This window comes from Mytilus californianus, unplaced genomic scaffold, assembly GCF_021869535.1.
Source record: "Mytilus californianus isolate M0D057914Y unplaced genomic scaffold, xbMytCali1.0.p SCAF_38, whole genome shotgun sequence".
Lineage (NCBI taxonomy): Eukaryota > Metazoa > Mollusca > Bivalvia > Mytilida > Mytilidae > Mytilus > Mytilus californianus.
In genome coordinates, this window is record NW_026262688.1 from 2,063,389 (window position 1) to 2,088,414 (window position 25,026).

Consider the following 25,026-nt stretch of genomic DNA (forward strand, 5'->3'; position numbering starts at 1 on the left):
TCATGTTTTGGAGGGGAAAGACCGTTGAACAATTGTTTTTAAAACAATTGATTTATATTGTAAATGTGCACTTTTAACCATTCTAATTTACCATATATATCATAAAATGTCTCACTGGCACACACCTACCTCTTTTCTTTCCTCTTCTCTCCATTTATTAGGTCTTTCCACAGAATTTTGTTTTCTTCTGATTTTTTTTTTTCTTCCGCCTTATTTTGTTCTTGCGATAAATATTTGTTTCGCAATATGTCGCTTAGATATTTCTCATATTGTATCGTATAGTTTATGCGCTTTTAAATTTCATCATGCTAAGACGAACAATTTTCTTTGTAAGAGTTATCTCCCTATTCACTGTTTATCAAGTGTGTGCATCTCCTTCGTAACAAAAAAAGATATCGACAAAATTCTTTTTCTAAATTGTTTGTTACATCCTAAGGAATATTTGCCTAATTTGGATCGAAGCGATCCAGTGAGATCTTAAAGGAGTTATCTGCCTTTACCAAATTAATTTGTCGTTATGTTTTTGTAACACGTGAACCGTAAGCCGTATAAAAAAAAATTGACCAAAATGTTAGTCGCGACATGATATAACTGGAAAGTTGTTGTCAAAATGGCACGCGTCATTGTTTTAGGGGTTCCATGCCACTGAAATAGGAAAATGAACAAAATGAACTAATTATAGCCTCAAACTTTGCAGCTATCATGATGTATACATGCATCTTATCTTAATTGATCAACCAAGGTCCACCATCCTCCACCTCCCCCTCCCTTTTTTTTTTTTTTTTTCTTCTACTTTGAGGAATCCCATTTCGCCTTGAAGTTCAGTCCTGTACATTTTACTGTAAAAATGCAATCCTTCTGATGTACAAACTTCTTGAATAGAAATTCATTCCTCCAAAAATCGGCTCCAATTCATGTTCCCGTTAGACGCGGTCCGCTTGATTGAGTAATAAAATTCAATGACGTAGAAAAATCGTAAATATTGCTGAAATCCTACAATCAAATTTTTTAATCATGCATTAAAATACAAATCTGTGCTCCCGTAAACATGTGTACGTAAGATGCATGCATGATCCGTCATCAATGACCTGTAAATAATAAAACCAATAGTGAACATGTTTGTCCGATCAATACAGATGTGCTCTGTTCAACGCTCTCCCCTGAAAAGAAATTAATATTCTAACTCCAGACATATATATTCGAGGGTCATGTGACTTTACAACACCATCTCTCGCGCGGACCTAAATTTAGAATAAAACATTCCATATCCAAATAAGGAAAATAAAACTTCCAAGATAAAATTTACTCCGTTTTCCTACAAATTCAATCACAATGCATACACAACAAATAGATGAAAAATGGAAGTCCGAGGTAACATAGAAACTAGAGAAAATTTATAAACGAATGATGCTAGGATCAATTTTTATGAGGACATCTCAGGCGTCCGTTTGGCTGTGCGGGATGTATAAGTACGCAGTCACGGGCGTTATTTAAGTTAGCTGCGTCGCACAGAGAAAGTGCCATGCAATCAATCAATCAATTAATCGATCCACCAACCAACCAACCAACCAACCAACCAACCAACCAACAAACCAATTAATCATGTTTTGGAGGGGAAAGACCGTTGAACAATTGTTTTTAAAACAATTGATTTATATTGTAAATGTGCACTTTTAACCATTCTAATTTACCATATATATCATAAAATGTCTCACTGGCACACACCTACCTCTTTTCTTTCCTCTTCTCTCCATTTATTAGGTCTTTCCACAGAATTTTGTTTTCTTCTGATTTTTTTTTTCTTCCGCCTTATTTTGTTCTTGCGATAAATATTTGTTTCGCAATATGTCGCTTAGATATTTCTCATATTGTATCGTATAGTTTATGCGCTTTTAAATTTCACCCTGCTAAGACGAACAATTTTCTTTGTAAGAGTTATCTCCCTATTCACTGTTTATCAAGTGTGTGCATCTCCTTCGTAACAAAAAAAAGATATCGACAAAATTCTGTTTCTAAATTGTTTGTTACATCCTAAGGAATATTTGCCTAATTTGGATCGAAGCGATCCAGTGAGATCTTAAAGGAGTTATCTGCCTTTACCAAATTAATTTGTCGTTATGTTTTTGTAACACGTGAACCGTAAGCCGTATAAAAAAAAAATTGACCAAAATGTTAGTCGCGACATGATATAACTGGAAAGTTGTTGTCAAAATGGTACGCGTCATTGTTTTAGGGGTTCCATGCCACTGAAATAGGAAAATGAACAAAATGAACTAATTATAGCCTCAAACTTTGCAGCTATCATGATGTATACATGCATCTTATCTTAATTGATCAACCAAGGTCCACCATCCTCCACCTCCCCCTCCCTTTTTTTTTTTTTTTCTTCTACTTTGAGGAATCCCATTTCGCCTTGAAGTTCAGTCCTGTACATTTTACTGTAAAAATGCAATCCTTCTGATGTACAAACTTCTTGAATAGAAATTCATTCCTCCAAAAATCGGCTCCAATTCATGTTCCCGTTAGACGCGGTCCGCTTGATTGAGTAATAAAATTCAATGACGTAGAAAAATCGTAAATATTGCTGAAATCCTACAATCAAATTTTTTAATCATGCATTAAAATACAAATCTGTGCTCCCGTAAACATGTGTACGTAAGATGCATGCATGATCCGTCATCAATGACCTGTAAATAATAAAACCAATAGTGAACATGTTTGTCCGATCAATACAGATGTGCTCTGTTCAACGCTCTCCCCTGAAAAGAAATTAATATTCTAACTCCAGACATATATATTCGAGGGTCATGTGACTTTACAACACCATCTCTCGCGCGGACCTAAATTTAGAATAAAACATTCCATATCCAAATAAGGAAAATAAAACTTCCAAGATAAAATTTACTCCGTTTTCCTACAAATTCAATCACAATGCATACACAACAAATAGATGAAAAATGGAAGTCCGAGGTAACATAGAAACTAGAGAAAATTTATAAACGAATGATGCTAGGATCAATTTTTATGAGGACATCTCAGGCGTCCGTTTGGCTGTGCGGGATGTATAAGTACGCAGTCACGGGCGTTATTTAAGTTAGCTGCGTCGCACAGAGAAAGTGCCATGCAATCAATCAATCAATCAATCAATTAATCGATCCACCAACCAACCAACCAACCAACCAACCAACCAACAAACCAATTAATCATGTTTTGGAGGGGAAAGACCGTTGAACAATTGTTTTTAAAACAATTGATTTATATTGTAAATGTGCACTTTTAACCATTCTAATTTACCATATATATCATAAAATGTCTCACTGGCACACACCTACCTCTTTTCTTTCCTCTTCTCTCCATTTATTAGGTCTTTCCACAGAATTTTGTTTTCTTCTGATTTTTTTTTTTCTTCCGCCTTATTTTGTTCTTGCGATAAATATTTGTTTCGCAATATGTCGCTTAGATATTTCTCATATTGTATCGTATAGTTTATGCGCTTTTAAATTTCATCATGCTAAGACGAACAATTTTCTTTGTAAGAGTTATCTCCCTATTCACTGTTTATCAAGTGTGTGCATCTCCTTCGTAACAAAAAAAGATATCGACAAAATTCTTTTTCTAAATTGTTTGTTACATCCTAAGGAATATTTGCCTAATTTGGATCGAAGCGATCCAGTGAGATCTTAAAGGAGTTATCTGCCTTTACCAAATTAATTTGTCGTTATGTTTTTGTAACACGTGAACCGTAAGCCGTATAAAAAAAAATTGACCAAAATGTTAGTCGCGACATGATATAACTGGAAAGTTGTTGTCAAAATGGCACGCGTCATTGTTTTAGGGGTTCCATGCCACTGAAATAGGAAAATGAACAAAATGAACTAATTATAGCCTCAAACTTTGCAGCTATCATGATGTATACATGCATCTTATCTTAATTGATCAACCAAGGTCCACCATCCTCCACCTCCCCCTCCCTTTTTTTTTTTTTTTTTCTTCTACTTTGAGGAATCCCATTTCGCCTTGAAGTTCAGTCCTGTACATTTTACTGTAAAAATGCAATCCTTCTGATGTACAAACTTCTTGAATAGAAATTCATTCCTCCAAAAATCGGCTCCAATTCATGTTCCCGTTAGACGCGGTCCGCTTGATTGAGTAATAAAATTCAATGACGTAGAAAAATCGTAAATATTGCTGAAATCCTACAATCAAATTTTTTAATCATGCATTAAAATACAAATCTGTGCTCCCGTAAACATGTGTACGTAAGATGCATGCATGATCCGTCATCAATGACCTGTAAATAATAAAACCAATAGTGAACATGTTTGTCCGATCAATACAGATGTGCTCTGTTCAACGCTCTCCCCTGAAAAGAAATTAATATTCTAACTCCAGACATATATATTCGAGGGTCATGTGACTTTACAACACCATCTCTCGCGCGGACCTAAATTTAGAATAAAACATTCCATATCCAAATAAGGAAAATAAAACTTCCAAGATAAAATTTACTCCGTTTTCCTACAAATTCAATCACAATGCATACACAACAAATAGATGAAAAATGGAAGTCCGAGGTAACATAGAAACTAGAGAAAATTTATAAACGAATGATGCTAGGATCAATTTTTATGAGGACATCTCAGGCGTCCGTTTGGCTGTGCGGGATGTATAAGTACGCAGTCACGGGCGTTATTTAAGTTAGCTGCGTCGCACAGAGAAAGTGCCATGCAATCAATCAATCAATCAATCAATTAATCGATCCACCAACCAACCAACCAACCAACCAACCAACAAACCAATTAATCATGTTTTGGAGGGGAAAGACCGTTGAACAATTGTTTTTAAAACAATTGATTTATATTGTAAATGTGCACTTTTAACCATTCTAATTTACCATATATATCATAAAATGTCTCACTGGCACACACCTACCTCTTTTCTTTCCTCTTCTCTCCATTTATTAGGTCTTTCCACAGAATTTTGTTTTCTTCTGATTTTTTTTTTTTCTTCCGCCTTATTTTGTTCTTGCGATAAATATTTGTTTCGCAATATGTCGCTTAGATATTTCTCATATTGTATCGTATAGTTTATGCGCTTTTAAATTTCACCCTGGTAAGACGAACAATTTTCTTTGTAAGAGTTATCTCCCTATTCACTGTTTATCAAGTGTGTGCATCTCCTTCGTAACAAAAAAAAGATATCGACAAAATTCTTTTTCTAAATTGTTTGTTACATCCTAAGGAATATTTGCCTAATTTGGATCGAAGCGATCCAGTGAGATCTTAAAGGAGTTATCTGCCTTTACCAAATTAATTTGTCGTTATGTTTTTGTAACACGTGAACCGTAAGCCGTATAAAAAAAAAAATTGACCAAAATGTTAGTCGCGACATGATATAACTGGAAAGTTGTTGTCAAAATGGTACGCGTCATTGTTTTAGGGGTTCCATGCCACTGAAATAGGAAAATGAACAAACTGAACTAATTATAGCCTCAAACTTTGCAGCTATCATGATGTATACATGCATCTTATCTTAATTGATCAACCAAGGTCCACCATCTTCCACCTCCCCCTCCTTTTTTTTTTTTTTTTTCTTCTACTTTGAGGAATCCCATTTCGCCTTGAAGTTCAGTCCTGTAAATTTTACTGTAAAAATGCAATCCTTCTAATGTACAAACTTCTTGAATAGAAATTCATTCCTGCAAAAATCGGCTCCAATTCATGTTCCCGTTAGACGCGGTCCGCTTGATTGAGTAATAAAATTCAATGACGTAGAAAAATCGTAAATATTGCTGAAATCCTACAATCAAATTTTTTAATCATGCATTAAAATACAAATCTGTGCTCCCGTAAACATGTGTACGTAAGATGCATGCATGATCCGTCATCAATGACCTGTAAATAATAAAACCAATAGTGAACATGTTTGTCCGATCAATACAGATGTGCTCTGTTCAACGCTCTCCCCTGAAAAGAAATTAATATTCTAACTCCAGACATATATATTCGAGGGTCATGTGACTTTACAACACCATCTCTCGCGCGGACCTAAATTTAGAATAAAACATTCCATATCCAAATAAGGAAAATAAAACTTCCAAGATAAAATTTACTCCGTTTTCCTACAAATTCAATCACAATGCATACACAACAAATAGATGAAAAATGGAAGTCCGAGGTAACATAGAAACTAGAGAAAATTTATAAACGAATGATGCTAGGATCAATTTTTATGAGGACATCTCAGGCGTCCGTTTGGCTGTGCGGGATGTATAAGTACGCAGTCACGGGCGTTATTTAAGTTAGCTGCGTCGCACAGAGAAAGTGCCATGCAATCAATCAATCAATCAATCAATTAATCGATCCACCAACCAACCAACCAACCAACCAACCAACAAACCAATTAATCATGTTTTGGAGGGGAAAGACCGTTGAACAATTGTTTTTAAAACAATTGATTTATATTGTAAATGTGCACTTTTAACCATTCTAATTTACCATATATATCATAAAATGTCTCACTGGCACACACCTACCTCTTTTCTTTCCTCTTCTCTCCATTTATTAGGTCTTTCCACAGAATTTTGTTTTCTTCTGATTTTTTTTTTCTTCCGCCTTATTTTGTTCTTGCGATAAATATTTGTTTCGCAATATGTCGCTTAGATATTTCTCATATTGTATCGTATAGTTTATGCGCTTTTAAATTTCACCCTGCTAAGACGAACAATTTTCTTTGTAAGAGTTATCTCCCTATTCACTGTTTATCAAGTGTGTGCATCTCCTTCGTAACAAAAAAAAGATATCGACAAAATTCTTTTTCTAAATTGTTTGTTACATCCTAAGGAATATTTGCCTAATTTGGATCGAAGCGATCCAGTGAGATCTTAAAGGAGTTATCTGCCTTTACCAAATTAATTTGTCGTTATGTTTTTGTAACACGTGAACCGTAAGCCGTATAAAAAAAAAAATTGACCAAAATGTTAGTCGCGACATGATATAACTGGAAAGTTGTTGTCAAAATGGTACGCGTCATTGTTTTAGGGGTTCCATGCCACTGAAATAGGAAAATGAACAAAATGAACTAATTATAGCCTCAAACTTTGCAGCTATCATGATGTATACATGCATCTTATCTTAATTGATCAACCAAGGTCCACCATCTTCCACCTCCCCCTCCCTTTTTTTTTTTTTTTTCTTCTACTTTGAGGAATCCCATTTCGCCTTGAAGTTCAGTCCTGTAAATTTTACTGTAAAAATGCAATCCTTCTAATGTACAAACTTCTTGAATAGAAATTCATTCCTGCAAAAATCGGCTCCAATTCATGTTCCCGTTAGACGCGGTCCGCTTGATTGAGTAATAAAATTCAATGACGTAGAAAAATCGTAAATATTGCTGAAATCCTACAATCAAATTTTTTAATCATGCATTAAAATACAAATCTGTGCTCCCGTAAACATGTGTACGTAAGATGCATGCATGATCCGTCATCAATGACCTGTAAATAATAAAACCAATAGTGAACATGTTTGTCCGATCAATACAGATGTGCTCTGTTCAACGCTCTCCCCTGAAAAGAAATTAATATTCTAACTCCAGACATATATATTCGAGGGTCATGTGACTTTACAACACCATCTCTCGCGCGGACCTAAATTTAGAATAAAACATTCCATATCCAAATAAGGAAAATAAAACTTCCAAGATAAAATTTACTCCGTTTTCCTACAAATTCAATCAAAATGCATACACAACAAATAGATGAAAAATGGAAGTCCGAGGTAACATAGAAACTAGAGAAAATTTATAAACGAATGATGCTAGGATCAATTTTTATGAGGACATCTCAGGCGTCCGTTTGGCTGTGCGGGATGTATAAGTACGCAGTCACGGGCGTTATTTAAGTTAGCTGCGTCGCACAGAGAAAGTGCCATGCAATCAATCAATCAATCAATCAATTAATCGATCCACCAACCAACCAACCAACCAACCAACCAACCAACAAACCAATTAATCATGTTTTGGAGGGGAAAGACCGTTGAACAATTGTTTTTAAAACAATTGATTTATATTGTAAATGTGCACTTTTAACCATTCTAATTTACCATATATATCATAAAATGTCTCACTGGCACACACCTACCTCTTTTCTTTCCTCTTCTCTCCATTTATTAGGTCTTTCCACAGAATTTTGTTTTCTTCTGATTTTTTTTTTCTTCCGCCTTATTTTGTTCTTGCGATAAATATTTGTTTCGCAATATGTCGCTTAGATATTTCTCATATTGTATCGTATAGTTTATGCGCTTTTAAATTTCACCCTGCTAAGACGAACAATTTTCTTTGTAAGAGTTATCTCCCTATTCACTGTTTATCAAGTGTGTGCATCTCCTTCGTAACAAAAAAAAGATATCGACAAAATTCTGTTTCTAAATTGTTTGTTACATCCTAAGGAATATTTGCCTAATTTGGATCGAAGCGATCCAGTGAGATCTTAAAGGAGTTATCTGCCTTTACCAAATTAATTTGTCGTTATGTTTTTGTAACACGTGAACCGTAAGCCGTATAAAAAAAAAATTGACCAAAATGTTAGTCGCGACATGATATAACTGGAAAGTTGTTGTCAAAATGGTACGCGTCATTGTTTTAGGGGTTCCATGCCACTGAAATAGGAAAATGAACAAAATGAACTAATTATAGCCTCAAACTTTGCAGCTATCATGATGTATACATGCATCTTATCTTAATTGATCAACCAAGGTCCACCATCCTCCACCTCCCCCTCCCTTTTTTTTTTTTTTTTTTTCTTCTACTTTGAGGAATCCCATTTCGCCTTGAAGTTCAGTCCTGTAAATTTTACTGTAAAAATGCAATCCTTCTAATGTACAAACTTCTTGAATAGAAATTCATTCCTGCAAAAATCGGCTCCAATTCATGTTCCCGTTAGACGCGGTCCGCTTGATTGAGTAATAAAATTCAATGACGTAGAAAAATCGTAAATATTGCTGAAATCCTACAATCAAATTTTTTAATCATGCATTAAAATACAAATCTGTGCTCCCGTAAACATGTGTACGTAAGATGCATGCATGATCCGTCATCAATGACCTGTAAATAATAAAACCAATAGTGAACATGTTTGTCCGATCAATACAGATGTGCTCTGTTCAACGCTCTCCCCTGAAAAGAAATTAATATTCTAACTCCAGACATATATATTCGAGGGTCATGTGACTTTACAACACCATCTCTCGCGCGGACCTAAATTTAGAATAAAACATTCCATATCCAAATAAGGAAAATAAAACTTCCAAGATAAAATTTACTCCGTTTTCCTACAAATTCAATCAAAATGCATACACAACAAATAGATGAAAAATGGAAGTCCGAGGTAACATAGAAACTAGAGAAAATTTATAAACGAATGATGCTAGGATCAATTTTTATGAGGACATCTCAGGCGTCCGTTTGGCTGTGCGGGATGTATAAGTACGCAGTCACGGGCGTTATTTAAGTTAGCTGCGTCGCACAGAGAAAGTGCCATGCAATCAATCAATCAATCAATCAATTAATCGATCCACCAACCAACCAACCAACCAACCAACCAACACACCAATTAATCATGTTTTGGAGGGGAAAGACCGTTGAACAATTGTTTTTAAAACAATTGATTTATATTGTAAATGTGCACTTTTAACCATTCTAATTTACCATATATATCATAAAATGTCTCACTGGCACACACCTACCTCTTTTCTTTCCTCTTCTCTCCATTTATTAGGTCTTTCCACAGAATTTTGTTTTCTTCTGACTTTTTTTTTTTTTCTTCCGCCTTATTTTGTTCTTGCGATAAATATTTGTTTCGCAATATGTCGCTTAGATATTTCTCATATTGTATCGTATAGTTTATGCGCTTTTAAATTTCACCCTGCTAAGACGAACAATTTTCTTTGTAAGAGTTATCTCCCTATTCACTGTTTATCAAGTGTGTGCATCTCCTTCGTAACAAAAAAAGATATCGACAAAATTCTTTTTCTAAATTGTTTGTTACATCCTAAGGAATATTTGCCTAATTTGGATCGAAGCGATCCAGTGAGATCTTAAAGGAGTTATCTGCCTTTACCAAATTAATTTGTCGTTATGTTTTTGTAACACGTGAACCGTAAGCCGTATAAAAAAAAAAATTGACCAAAATGTTAGTCGCGACATGATATAACTGGAAAGTTGTTGTCAAAATGGTACGCGTCATTGTTTTAGGGGTTCCATGCCACTGAAATAGGAAAATGAACAAAATGAACTAATTATAGCCTCAAACTTTGCAGCTATCATGATGTATACATGCATCTTATCTTAATTGATCAACCAAGGTCCACCATCCTCCACCTCCCCCTCCCTTTTTTTTTTTTTTTTTTTCTTCTACTTTGAGGAATCCCATTTCGCCTTGAAGTTCAGTCCTGTACATTTTACTGTAAAAATGCAATCCTTCTGATGTACAAACTTCTTGAATAGAAATTCATTCCTCCAAAAATCGGCTCCAATTCATGTTCCCGTTAGACGCGGTCCGCTTGATTGAGTAATAAAATTCAATGACGTAGAAAAATCGTAAATATTGCTGAAATCCTACAATCAAATTTTTTAATCATGCATTAAAATACAAATCTGTGCTCCCGTAAACATGTGTACGTAAGATGCATGCATGATCCGTCATCAATGACCTGTAAATAATAAAACCAATAGTGAACATGTTTGTCCGATCAATACAGATGTGCTCTGTTCAACGCTCTCCCCTGAAAAGAAATTAATATTCTAACTCCAGACATATATATTCGAGGGTCATGTGACTTTACAACACCATCTCTCGCGCGGACCTAAATTTAGAATAAAACATTCCATATCCAAATAAGGAAAATAAAACTTCCAAGATAAAATTTACTCCGTTTTCCTACAAATTCAATCACAATGCATACACAACAAATAGATGAAAAATGGAAGTCCGAGGTAACATAGAAACTAGAGAAAATTTATAAACGAATGATGCTAGGATCAATTTTTATGAGGACATCTCAGGCGTCCGTTTGGCTGTGCGGGATGTATAAGTACGCAGTCACGGGCGTTATTTAAGTTAGCTGCGTCGCACAGAGAAAGTGCCATGCAATCAATCAATCAATCAATCAATTAATCGATCCACCAACCAACCAACCAACCAACCAACCAACCAACAAACCAATTAATCATGTTTTGGAGGGGAAAGACCGTTGAACAATTGTTTTTAAAACAATTGATTTATATTGTAAATGTGCACTTTTAACCATTCTAATTTACCATATATATCATAAAATGTCTCACTGGCACACACCTACCTCTTTTCTTTCCTCTTCTCTCCATTTATTAGGTCTTTCCACAGAATTTTGTTTTCTTCTGATTTTTTTTTTCTTCCGCCTTATTTTGTTCTTGCGATAAATATTTGTTTCGCAATATGTCGCTTAGATATTTCTCATATTGTATCGTATAGTTTATGCGCTTTTAAATTTCACCCTGCTAAGACGAACAATTTTCTTTGTAAGAGTTATCTCCCTATTCACTGTTTATCAAGTGTGTGCATCTCCTTCGTAACAAAAAAAAGATATCGACAAAATTCTGTTTCTAAATTGTTTGTTACATCCTAAGGAATATTTGCCTAATTTGGATCGAAGCGATCCAGTGAGATCTTAAAGGAGTTATCTGCCTTTACCAAATTAATTTGTCGTTATGTTTTTGTAACACGTGAACCGTAAGCCGTATAAAAAAAAAATTGACCAAAATGTTAGTCGCGACATGATATAACTGGAAAGTTGTTGTCAAAATGGTACGCGTCATTGTTTTAGGGGTTCCATGCCACTGAAATAGGAAAATGAACAAAATGAACTAATTATAGCCTCAAACTTTCCAGCTATCATGATGTATACATGCATCTTATCTTAATTGATCAACCAAGGTCCACCATCCTCCACCTCCCCCTTCCTTTTTTTTTTTTTCTTCTACTTTGAGGAATCCCATTTCGCCTTGAAGTTCAGTCCTGTAAATTTTACTGTAAAAATGCAATCCTTCTGATGTACAAACTTCTTGAATAGAAATTCATTCCTGCAAAAATCGGCTCCAATTCATGTTCCCGTTAGACGCGGTCCGCTTGATTGAGTAATAAAATTCAATGACGTAGAAAAATCGTAAATATTGCTGAAATCCTACAATCAAATTTTTTAATCATGCATTAAAATACAAATCTGTGCTCCCGTAAACATGTGTACGTAAGATGCATGCATGATCCGTCATCAATGACCTGTAAATAATAAAACCAATAGTGAACATGTTTGTCCGATCAATACAGATGTGCTCTGTTCAACGCTCTCCCCTGAAAAGAAATTAATATTCTAACTCCAGACATATATATTCGAGGGTCATGTGACTTTACAACACCATCTCTCGCGCGGACCTAAATTTAGAATAAAACATTCCATATCCAAATAAGGAAAATAAAACTTCCAAGATAAAATTTACTCCGTTTTCCTACAAATTCAATCACAATGCATACACAACAAATAGATGAAAAATGGAAGTCCGAGGTAACATAGAAACTAGAGAAAATTTATAAACGAATGATGCTAGGATCAATTTTTATGAGGACATCTCAGGCGTCCGTTTGGCTGTGCGGGATGTATAAGTACGCAGTCACGGGCGTTATTTAAGTTAGCTGCGTCGCACAGAGAAAGTGCCATGCAATCAATCAATCAATCAATCAATTAATCGATCCACCAACCAACCAACCAACCAACCAACCAACCAACAAACCAATTAATCATGTTTTGGAGGGGAAAGACCGTTGAACAATTGTTTTTAAAACAATTGATTTATATTGTAAATGTGCACTTTTAACCATTCTAATTTACCATATATATCATAAAATGTCTCACTGGCACACACCTACCTCTTTTCTTTCCTCTTCTCTCCATTTATTAGGTCTTTCCACAGAATTTTGTTTTCTTCTGATTTTTTTTTTCTTCCGCCTTATTTTGTTCTTGCGATAAATATTTGTTTCGCAATATGTCGCTTAGATATTTCTCATATTGTATCGTATAGTTTATGCGCTTTTAAATTTCACCCTGCTAAGACGAACAATTTTCTTTGTAAGAGTTATCTCCCTATTCACTGTTTATCAAGTGTGTGCATCTCCTTCGTAACAAAAAAAAGATATCGACAAAATTCTGTTTCTAAATTGTTTGTTACATCCTAAGGAATATTTGCCTAATTTGGATCGAAGCGATCCAGTGAGATCTTAAAGGAGTTATCTGCCTTTACCAAATTAATTTGTCGTTATGTTTTTGTAACACGTGAACCGTAAGCCGTATAAAAAAAAAATTGACCAAAATGTTAGTCGCGACATGATATAACTGGAAAGTTGTTGTCAAAATGGTACGCGTCATTGTTTTAGGGGTTCCATGCCACTGAAATAGGAAAATGAACAAAATGAACTAATTATAGCCTCAAACTTTCCAGCTATCATGATGTATACATGCATCTTATCTTAATTGATCAACCAAGGTCCACCATCCTCCACCTCCCCCTTCCTTTTTTTTTTTTTCTTCTACTTTGAGGAATCCCATTTCGCCTTGAAGTTCAGTCCTGTAAATTTTACTGTAAAAATGCAATCCTTCTGATGTACAAACTTCTTGAATAGAAATTCATTCCTGCAAAAATCGGCTCCAATTCATGTTCCCGTTAGACGCGGTCCGCTTGATTGAGTAATAAAATTCAATGACGTAGAAAAATCGTAAATATTGCTGAAATCCTACAATCAAATTTTTTAATCATGCATTAAAATACAAATCTGTGCTCCCGTAAACATGTGTACGTAAGATGCATGCATGATCCGTCATCAATGACCTGTAAATAATAAAACCAATAGTGAACATGTTTGTCCGATCAATACAGATGTGCTCTGTTCAACGCTCTCCCCTGAAAAGAAATTAATATTCTAACTCCAGACATATATATTCGAGGGTCATGTGACTTTACAACACCATCTCTCGCGCGGACCTAAATTTAGAATAAAACATTCCATATCCAAATAAGGAAAATAAAACTTCCAAGATAAAATTTACTCCGTTTTCCTACAAATTCAATCAAAATGCATACACAACAAATAGATGAAAAATGGAAGTCCGAGGTAACATAGAAACTAGAGAAAATTTATAAACGAATGATGCTAGGATCAATTTTTATGAGGACATCTCAGGCGTCCGTTTGGCTGTGCGGGATGTATAAGTACGCAGTCACGGGCGTTATTCAAGTTAGCTGCGTCGCACAGAGAAAGTGCCATGCAATCAATCAATCAATCAATCAATTAATCGATCCACCAACCAACCAACCAACCAACCAACCAACCAACACACCAATTAATCATGTTTTGGAGGGGAAAGACCGTTGAACAATTGTTTTTAAAACAATTGATTTATATTGTAAATGTGCACTTTTAACCATTCTAATTTACCATATATATCATAAAATGTCTCACTGGCACACACCTACCTCTTTTCTTTCCCCTTCTCTCCATTTATTAGGTCTTTCCACAGAATTTTGTTTTCTTCTGATTTTTTTTTTCTTCCGCCTTATTTTGTTCTTGCGATAAATATTTGTTTCGCAATATGTCGCTTAGATATTTCTCATATTGTATCGTATAGTTTATGCGCTTTTAAATTTCACCCTGCTAAGACGAACAATTTTCTTTGTAAGAGTTATCTCCCTATTCACTGTTTATCAAGTGTGTGCATCTCCTTCGTAACAAAAAAAGATATCGACAAAATTCTTTTTCTAAATTGTTTGTTACATCCTAAGGAATATTTGCCTAATTTGGATCGAAGCGATCAAGTGAGATCTTAAAGGAGTTATCTGCCTTTACCAAATTAATTTGTCGTTATGTTTTTGTAACACGTGAACCGTAAGCCGTATAAAAAAAAAAATTGACCAAAATGTTAGTCGCGACATGATATAACTGGAAAGTTGTTGTCAAAATGGTACGCGTCATTGTTTTAGGGGTTCCATGCCACTGAAATAGGAAAATGAACAAAATGAACTAATTATAGCCTCAAACTTTGCAGCTATCATGATGTATACATGCATCTTATCTTAATTGATCAACCAAGGTCCACCATCCTCCACCTCCCCCTCCCTTTTTTTTTTTTTTTTTCTTCTACTTTGAGGAATCCCATTTCGCCTTGAAGTTCAGTCCTGTACATTTTACTGTAAAAATGCAATCCTTCTGATGTACAAACTTCTTGAATAGAAATTCATTCCTGCAAAAATCGGCTCCAATTCATGTTCCCGTTAGACGCGGTCCGCTTGATTGAGTAATAAAATTCAATGACGTAGAAAAATCGTAAATATTGCTGAAATCCTACAATCAAATTTTTTAATCATGCATTAAAATACAAATCTGTGCTCCCGTAAACATGTGTACGTAAGATGCATGCATGATCCGTCATCAATGACCTGTAAATAATAAAACCAATAGTGAACATGTTTGTCCGATCAGTACAGATGTGCTCTGTTCAACGCTCTCCCCTGAAAAGAAATTAATATTCTAACTCCAGACATATATATTCGAGGGTCATGTGACTTTACAACACCATCTCTCGCGCGGACCTAAATTTAGAATAAAACATTCCATATTCAAATAAGGAAAATAAAACTTCCAAGATAAAATTTACTCCGTTTTCCTACAAATTCAATCAAAATGCATACACAACAAATAGATGAAAAATGGAAGTCCGAGGTAACATAGAAACTAGAGAAAATTTATAAACGAATGATGCTAGGATCAATTTTTATGAGGACATCTCAGGCGTCCGTTTGGCTGTGCGGGATGTATAAGTACGCAGTCACGGGCGTTATTCAAGTTAGCTGCGTCGCACAGAGAAAGTGCCATGCAATCAATCAATCAATCAATCAATTAATCGATCCACCAACCAACCAACCAACCAACCAACCAACCAACACACCAATTAATCATGTTTTGGAGGGGAAAGACCGTTGAACAATTGTTTTTAAAACAATTGATTTATATTGTAAATGTGCACTTTTAACCATTCTAATTTACCATATATATCATAAAATGTCTCACTGGCACACACCTACCTCTTTTCTTTCCCCTTCTCTCCATTTATTAGGTCTTTCCACAGAATTTTGTTTTCTTCTGATTTTTTTTTTCTTCCGCCTTATTTTGTTCTTGCGATAAATATTTGTTTCGCAATATGTCGCTTAGATATTTCTCATATTGTATCGTATAGTTTATGCGCTTTTAAATTTCACCCTGCTAAGACGAACAATTTTCTTTGTAAGAGTTATCTCCCTATTCACTGTTTATCAAGTGTGTGCATCTCCTTCGTAACAAAAAAAGATATCGACAAAATTCTTTTTCTAAATTGTTTGTTACATCCTAAGGAATATTTGCCTAATTTGGATCGAAGCGATCAAGTGAGATCTTAAAGGAGTTATCTGCCTTTACCAAATTAATTTGTCGTTATGTTTTTGTAACACGTGAACCGTAAGCCGTATAAAAAAAAAAAATTGACCAAAATGTTAGTCGCGACATGATATAACTGGAAAGTTGTTGTCAAAATGGTACGCGTCATTGTTTTAGGGGTTCCATGCCACTGAAATAGGAAAATGAACAAAATGAACTAATTATAGCCTCAAACTTTGCAGCTATCATGATGTATACATGCATCTTATCTTAATTGATCAACCAAGGTCCACCATCCTCCACCTCCCCCTCCCTTTTTTTTTTTTTTTTTCTTCTACTTTGAGGAATCCCATTTCGCCTTGAAGTTCAGTCCTGTACATTTTACTGTAAAAATGCAATCCTTCTGATGTACAAACTTCTTGAATAGAAATTCATTCCTGCAAAAATCGGCTCCAATTCATGTTCCCGTTAGACGCGGTCCGCTTGATTGAGTAATAAAATTCAATGACGTAGAAAAATCGTAAATATTGCTGAAATCCTACAATCAAATTTTTTAATCATGCATTAAAATACAAATCTGTGCTCCCGTAAACATGTGTACGTAAGATGCATGCATGATCCGTCATCAATGACCTGTAAATAATAAAACCAATAGTGAACATGTTTGTCCGATCAGTACAGATGTGCTCTGTTCAACGCTCTCCCCTGAAAAGAAATTAATATTCTAACTCCAGACATATATATTCGAGGGTCATGTGACTTTACAACACCATCTCTCGCGCGGACCTAAATTTAGAATAAAACATTCCATATCCAAATAAGGAAAATAAAACTTCCAAGATAAAATTTACTCCGTTTTCCTACAAATTCAATCAAAATGCATACACAACAAATAGATGAAAAATGGAAGTCCGAGGTAACATAGAAACTAGAGAAAATTTATAAACGAATGATGCTAGGATCAATTTTTATGAGGACATCTCAGGCGTCCGTTTGGCTGTGCGGGATGTATAAGTACGCAGTCACGGGCGTTATTCAAGTTAGCTGCGTCGCACAGAGAAAGTGCCATGCAATCAATCAATCAATCAATCAATTAATCGATCCACCAACCAACCAACCAACCAACCAACCAACCAACACACCAATTAATCATGTTTTGGAGGGGAAAGACCGTTGAACAATTGTTTTTAAAACAATTGATTTATATTGTAAATGTGCACTTTTAACCATTCTAATTTACCATATATATCATAAAATGTCTCACTGGCACACACCTACCTCTTTTCTTTCCCCTTCTCTCCATTTATTAGGTCTTTCCACAGAATTTTGTTTTCTTCTGATTTTTTTTTTCTTCCGCCTTATTTTGTTCTTGCGATAAATATTTGTTTCGCAATATGTCGCTTAGATATTTCTCATATTGTATCGTATAGTTTATGCGCTTTTAAATTTCACCCTGCTAAGACGAACAATTTTCTTTGTAAGAGTTATCTCCCTATTCACTGTTTATCAAGTGTGTGCATCTCCTTCGTAACAAAAAAAGATATCGACAAAATTCTTTTTCTAAATTGTTTGTTACATCCTAAGGAATATTTGCCTAATTTGGATCGAAGCGATCAAGTGAGATCTTAAAGGAGTTATCTGCCTTTACCAAATTAATTTGTCGTTATGTTTTTGTAACACGTGAACCGTAAGCCGTATAAAAAAAAAAAATTGACCAAAATGTTAGTCGCGACATGATATAACTGGAAAGTTGTTGTCAAAATGGTACGCGTCATTGTTTTAGGGGTTCCATGCCACTGAAATAGGAAAATGAACAAAATGAACTAATTATAGCCTCAAACTTTGCAGCTATCATGATGTATACATGCATCTTATCTTAATTGATCAACCAAGGTCCACCATCCTCCACCTCCCCCTCCCTTTTTTTTTTTTTTTTTCTTCTACTTTGAGGAATCCCATTTCGCCTTGAAGTTCAGTCCTGTACATTTTACTGTAAAAATGCAATCCTTCTGATGTACAAACTTCTTGAATAGAAATTCATTCCTGCAAAAATCGGCTCCAATTCATGTTCCCGTTAGACGCGGTCCGCTTGATTGAGTAATAAAATTCAATGACGTAGAAAAATCGTAAATATTGCTGAAATCCTACAATCAAATTTTTTAATCATGCATTAAAATACAAATCTGTGCTCCCGTAAACATGTGTACGTAAGATGCATGCATGATCCGTCATCAATGACCTGTAAATAATAAAACCAATAGTGAACATGTTTGTCCGATCAGTACAGATGTGCTCTGTTCAACGCTCTCCCCTGAAAAGAAATTAATATTCTAACTCCAGACATATATATTCGAGGGTCATGTGACTTTACAACACCATCTCTCGCGCGGACCTAAATTTAGAATAAAACATTCCATATCCAAATAAGGAAAATAAAACTTCCAAGATAAAATTTACTCCGTTTTCCTACAAATTCAATCAAAATGCATACACAACAAATAGATGAAAAATGGAAGTCCGAGGTAACATAGAAACTAGAGAAAATTTATAAACGAATGATGCTAGGATCAATTTTTATGAGGACATCTCAGGCGTCCGTTTGGCTGTGCGGGATGTATAAGTACGCAGTCACGGGCGTTATTCAAGTTAGCTGCGTCGCACAGAGAAAGTGCCATGCAATCAATCAATCAATCAATCAATTAATCGATCCACCAACCAACCAACCAACCAACCAACCAACCAACACACCAATTAATCATGTTTTGGAGGGGAAAGACCGTTGAACAATTGTTTTTAAAACAATTGATTTATATTGTAAATGTGCACTTTTAACCATTCTAATTTACCATATATATCATAAAATGTCTCACTGGCACACACCTACCTCTTTTCTTTCCCCTTCTCTCCATTTATTAGGTCTTTCCACAGAATTTTGTTTTCTTCTGATTTTTTTTTTCTTCCGCCTTATTTTGTTCTTGCGATAAATATTTGTTTCGCAATATGTCGCTTAGATATTTCTCATATTGTATCGTATAGTTTATGCGCTTTTAAATTTCACCCTGCTAAGACGAACAATTTTCTTTGTAAGAGTTATCTCCCTATTCACTGTTTATCAAGTGTGTGCATCTCCTTCGTAACAAAAAAAGATATCGACAAAATTCTTTTTCTAAATTGTTTGTTACATCCTAAGGAATATTTGCCTAATTTGGATCGAAGCGATCAAGTGAGATCTTAAAGGAGTTATCTGCCTTTACCAAATTAATTTGTCGTTATGTTTTTGTAACACGTGAACCGTAAGCCGTATAAAAAAAAAAAATTGACCAAAATGTTAGTCGCGACATGATATAACTGGAAAGTTGTTGTCAAAATGGTACGCGTCATTGTTTTAGGGGTTCCATGCCACTGAAATAGGAAAATGAACAAAATGAACTAATTATAGCCTCAAACTTTGCAGCTATCATGATGTATACATGCATCTTATCTTAATTGATCAACCAAGGTCCACCATCCTCCACCTCCCCCTCCCTTTTTTTTTTTTTTTTTCTTCTACTTTGAGGAATCCCATTTCGCCTTGAAGTTCAGTCCTGTACATTTTACTGTAAAAATGCAATCCTTCTGATGTACAAACTTCTTGAATAGAAATTCATTCCTGCAAAAATCGGCTCCAATTCATGTTCCCGTTAGACGCGGTCCGCTTGATTGAGTAATAAAATTCAATGACGTAGAAAAATCGTAAATATTGCTGAAATCCTACAATCAAATTTTTTAATCATGCATTAAAATACAAATCTGTGCTCCCGTAAACATGTGTACGTAAGATGCATGCATGATCCGTCATCAATGACCTGTAAATAATAAAACCAATAGTGAACATGTTTGTCCGATCAGTACAGATGTGCTCTGTTCAACGCTCTCCCCTGAAAAGAAATTAATATTCTAACTCCAGACATATATATTCGAGGGTCATGTGACTTTACAACACCTTCTCTCGCGCGGACCTAAATTTAGAATAAAACATTCCATATCCAAATAAGGAAAATAAAACTTCCAAGATAAAATTTACTCCGTTTTCCTACAAATTCAATCAAAATGCATACACAACAAATAGATGAAAAATGGAAGTCCGAGGTAACATAGAAACTAGAGAAAATTTATAAACGAATGATGCTAGGATCAATTTTTATGAGGACATCTCAGGCGTCCGTTTGGCTGTGCGGGATGTATAAGTACGCAGTCACGGGCGTTATTTAAGTTAGCTGCGTCGCACAGAGAAAGTGCCATGCAATCAATCAATCAATCAATCAATTAATCGATCCACCAACCAACCAACCAACCAACCAACCAACCAACACACCAATTAATCATGTTTTGGAGGGGAAAGACCGTTGAACAATTGTTTTTAAAACAATTGATTTATATTGTAAATGTGCACTTTTAACCATTCTAATTTACCATATATATCATAAAATGTCTCACTGGCACACACCTACCTCTTTTCTTTCCTCTTCTCTCCATTTATTAGGTCTTTCCACAGAATTTTGTTTTCTTCTGATTTTTTTTTTTTTTTTCTTCCGCCTTATTTTGTTCTTGCGATAAATATTTGTTTCGCAATATGTTGCTTAGATATTTCTCATATTGTATCGTATAGTTTATGCGCTTTTAAATTTCACCCTGCTAAGACGAACAATTTTCTTTGTAAGAGTTATCTCCCTATTCACTGTTTATCAAGTGTGTGCATCTCCTTCGTAACAAAAAAAGATATCGACAAAATTCTTTTTCTAAATTGTTTGTTACATCCTAAGGAATATTTGCCTAATTTGGATCGAAGCGATCCAGTGAGATCTTAAAGGAGTTATCTGCCTTTACCAAATTAATTTGTCGTTATGTTTTTGTAACACGTGAACCGTAAGCCGTATAAAAAAAAAATTGACCAAAATGTTAGTCGCGACATGATATAACTGGAAAGTTGTTGTCAAAATGGTACGCGTCATTGTTTTAGGGGTTCCATGCCACTGAAATAGGAAAATGAACAAAATGAACTAATTATAGCCTCAAACTTTGCAGCTATCATGATGTATACATGCATCTTATCTTAATTGATCAACCAAGGTCCACCATCCTCCACCTCCCCCTCCCTTTTTTTTTTTTTTTTTCTTCTACTTTGAGGAATCCCATTTCGCCTTGAAGTTCAGTCCTGTACATTTTACTGTAAAAATGCAATCCTTCTGATGTACAAACTTCTTGAATAGAAATTCATTCCTGCAAAAATCGGCTCCAATTCATGTTCCCGTTAGACGCGGTCCGCTTGATTGAGTAATAAAATTCAATGACGTAGAAAAATCGTAAATATTGCTGAAATCCTACAATCAAATTTTTTAATCATGCATTAAAATACAAATCTGTGCTCCCGTAAACATGTGTACGTAAGATGCATGCATGATCCGTCATCAATGACCTGTAAATAATAAAACCAATAGTGAACATGTTTGTCCGATCAGTACAGATGTGCTCTGTTCAACGCTCTCCCCTGAAAAGAAATTAATATTCTAACTCCAGACATATATATTCGAGGGTCATGTGACTTTACAACACCTTCTCTCGCGCGGACCTAAATTTAGAATAAAACATTCCATATCCAAATAAGGAAAATAAAACTTCCAAGATAAAATTTACTCCGTTTTCCTACAAATTCAATCAAAATGCATACACAACAAATAGATGAAAAATGGAAGTCCGAGGTAACATAGAAACTAGAGAAAATTTATAAACGAATGATGCTAGGATCAATTTTTATGAGGACATCTCAGGCGTCCGTTTGGCTGTGCGGGATGTATAAGTACGCAGTCACGGGCGTTATTTAAGTTAGCTGCGTCGCACAGAGAAAGTGCCATGCAATCAATCAATCAATCAATCAATTAATCGATCCACCAACCAACCAACCAACCAACCAACCAACCAACACACCAATTAATCATGTTTTGGAGGGGAAAGACCGTTGAACAATTGTTTTTAAAACAATTGATTTATATTGTAAATGTGCACTTTTAACCATTCTAATTTACCATATATATCATAAAATGTCTCACTGGCACACACCTACCTCTTTTCTTTCCTCTTCTCTCCATTTATTAGGTCTTTCCACAGAATTTTGTTTTCTTCTGATTTTTTTTTTTTTTTTCTTCCGCCTTATTTTGTTCTTGCGATAAATATTTGTTTCGCAATATGTTGCTTAGATATTTCTCATATTGTATCGTATAGTTTATGCGCTTTTAAATTTCACCCTGCTAAGACGAACAATTTTCTTTGTAAGAGTTATCTCCCTATTCACTGTTTATCAAGTGTGTGCATCTCCTTCGTAACAAAAAAAGATATCGACAAAATTCTTTTTCTAAATTGTTTGTTACATCCTAAGGAATATTTGCCTAATTTGGATCGAAGCGATCCAGTGAGATCTTAAAGGAGTTATCTGCCTTTACCAAATTAATTTGTCGTTATGTTTTTGTAACACGTGAACCGTAAGCCGTATAAAAAAAAAATTGACCAAAATGTTAGTCGCGACATGATATAACTGGAAAGTTGTTGTCAAAATGGTACGCGTCATTGTTTTAGGGGTTCCATGCCACTGAAATAGGAAAATGAACAAAATGAACTAATTATAGCCTCAAACTTTGCAGCTATCATGATGTATACATGCATCTTATCTTAATTGATCAACCAAGGTCCACCATCCTCCACCTCCCCCTCCCTTTTTTTTTTTTTTTTTTTTTTCTTCTACTTTGAGGAATCCCATTTCGCCTTGAAGTTCAGTCCTGTACATTTTACTGTAAAAATGCAATCCTTCTGATGTACAAACTTCTTGAATAGAAATTCATTCCTGCAAAAATCGGCTCCAATTCATGTTCCCGTTAGACGCGGTCCGCTTGATTGAGTAATAAAATTCAATGACGTAGAAAAATCGTAAATATTGCTGAAATCCTACAATCAAATTTTTTAATCATGCATTAAAATACAAATCTGTGCTCCCGTAAACATGTGTACGTAAGATGCATGCATGATCCGTCATCAATGACCTGTAAATAATAAAACCAATAGTGAACATGTTTGTCCGATCAGTACAGATGTGCTCTGTTCAACGCTCTCCCCTGAAAAGAAATTAATATTCTAACTCCAGACATATATATTCGAGGGTCATGTGACTTTACAACACCTTCTCTCGCGCGGACCTAAATTTAGAATAAAACATTCCATATCCAAATAAGGAAAATAAAACTTCCAAGATAAAATTTACTCCGTTTTCCTACAAATTCAATCAAAATGCATACACAACAAATAGATGAAAAATGGAAGTCCGAGGTAACATAGAAACTAGAGAAAATTTATAAACGAATGATGCTAGGATCAATTTTTATGAGGACATCTCAGGCGTCCGTTTGGCTGTGCGGGATGTATAAGTACGCAGTCACGGGCGTTATTTAAGTTAGCTGCGTCGCACAGAGAAAGTGCCATGCAATCAATCAATCAATCAATCAATTAATCGATCCACCAACCAACCAACCAACCAACCAACCAACCAACACACCAATTAATCATGTTTTGGAGGGGAAAGACCGTTGAACAATTGTTTTTAAAACAATTGATTTATATTGTAAATGTGCACTTTTAACCATTCTAATTTACCATATATATCATAAAATGTCTCACTGGCACACACCTACCTCTTTTCTTTCCTCTTCTCTCCATTTATTAGGTCTTTCCACAGAATTTTGTTTTCTTCTGATTTTTTTTTTTTTTTTCTTCCGCCTTATTTTGTTCTTGCGATAAATATTTGTTTCGCAATATGTTGCTTAGATATTTCTCATATTGTATCGTATAGTTTATGCGCTTTTAAATTTCACCCTGCTAAGACGAACAATTTTCTTTGTAAGAGTTATCTCCCTATTCACTGTTTATCAAGTGTGTGCATCTCCTTCGTAACAAAAAAAGATATCGACAAAATTCTTTTTCTAAATTGTTTGTTACATCCTAAGGAATATTTGCCTAATTTGGATCGAAGCGATCCAGTGAGATCTTAAAGGAGTTATCTGCCTTTACCAAATTAATTTGTCGTTATGTTTTTGTAACACGTGAACCGTAAGCCGTATAAAAAAAAAATTGACCAAAATGTTAGTCGCGACATGATATAACTGGAAAGTTGTTGTCAAAATGGTACGCGTCATTGTTTTAGGGGTTCCATGCCACTGAAATAGGAAAATGAACAAAATGAACTAATTATAGCCTCAAACTTTGCAGCTATCATGATGTATACATGCATCTTATCTTAATTGATCAACCAAGGTCCACCATCCTCCACCTCCCCCTCCCTTTTTTTTTTTTTTTTTTTTTTCTTCTACTTTGAGGAATCCCATTTCGCCTTGAAGTTCAGTCCTGTACATTTTACTGTAAAAATGCAATCCTTCTGATGTACAAACTTCTTGAATAGAAATTCATTCCTGCAAAAATCGGCTCCAATTCATGTTCCCGTTAGACGCGGTCCGCTT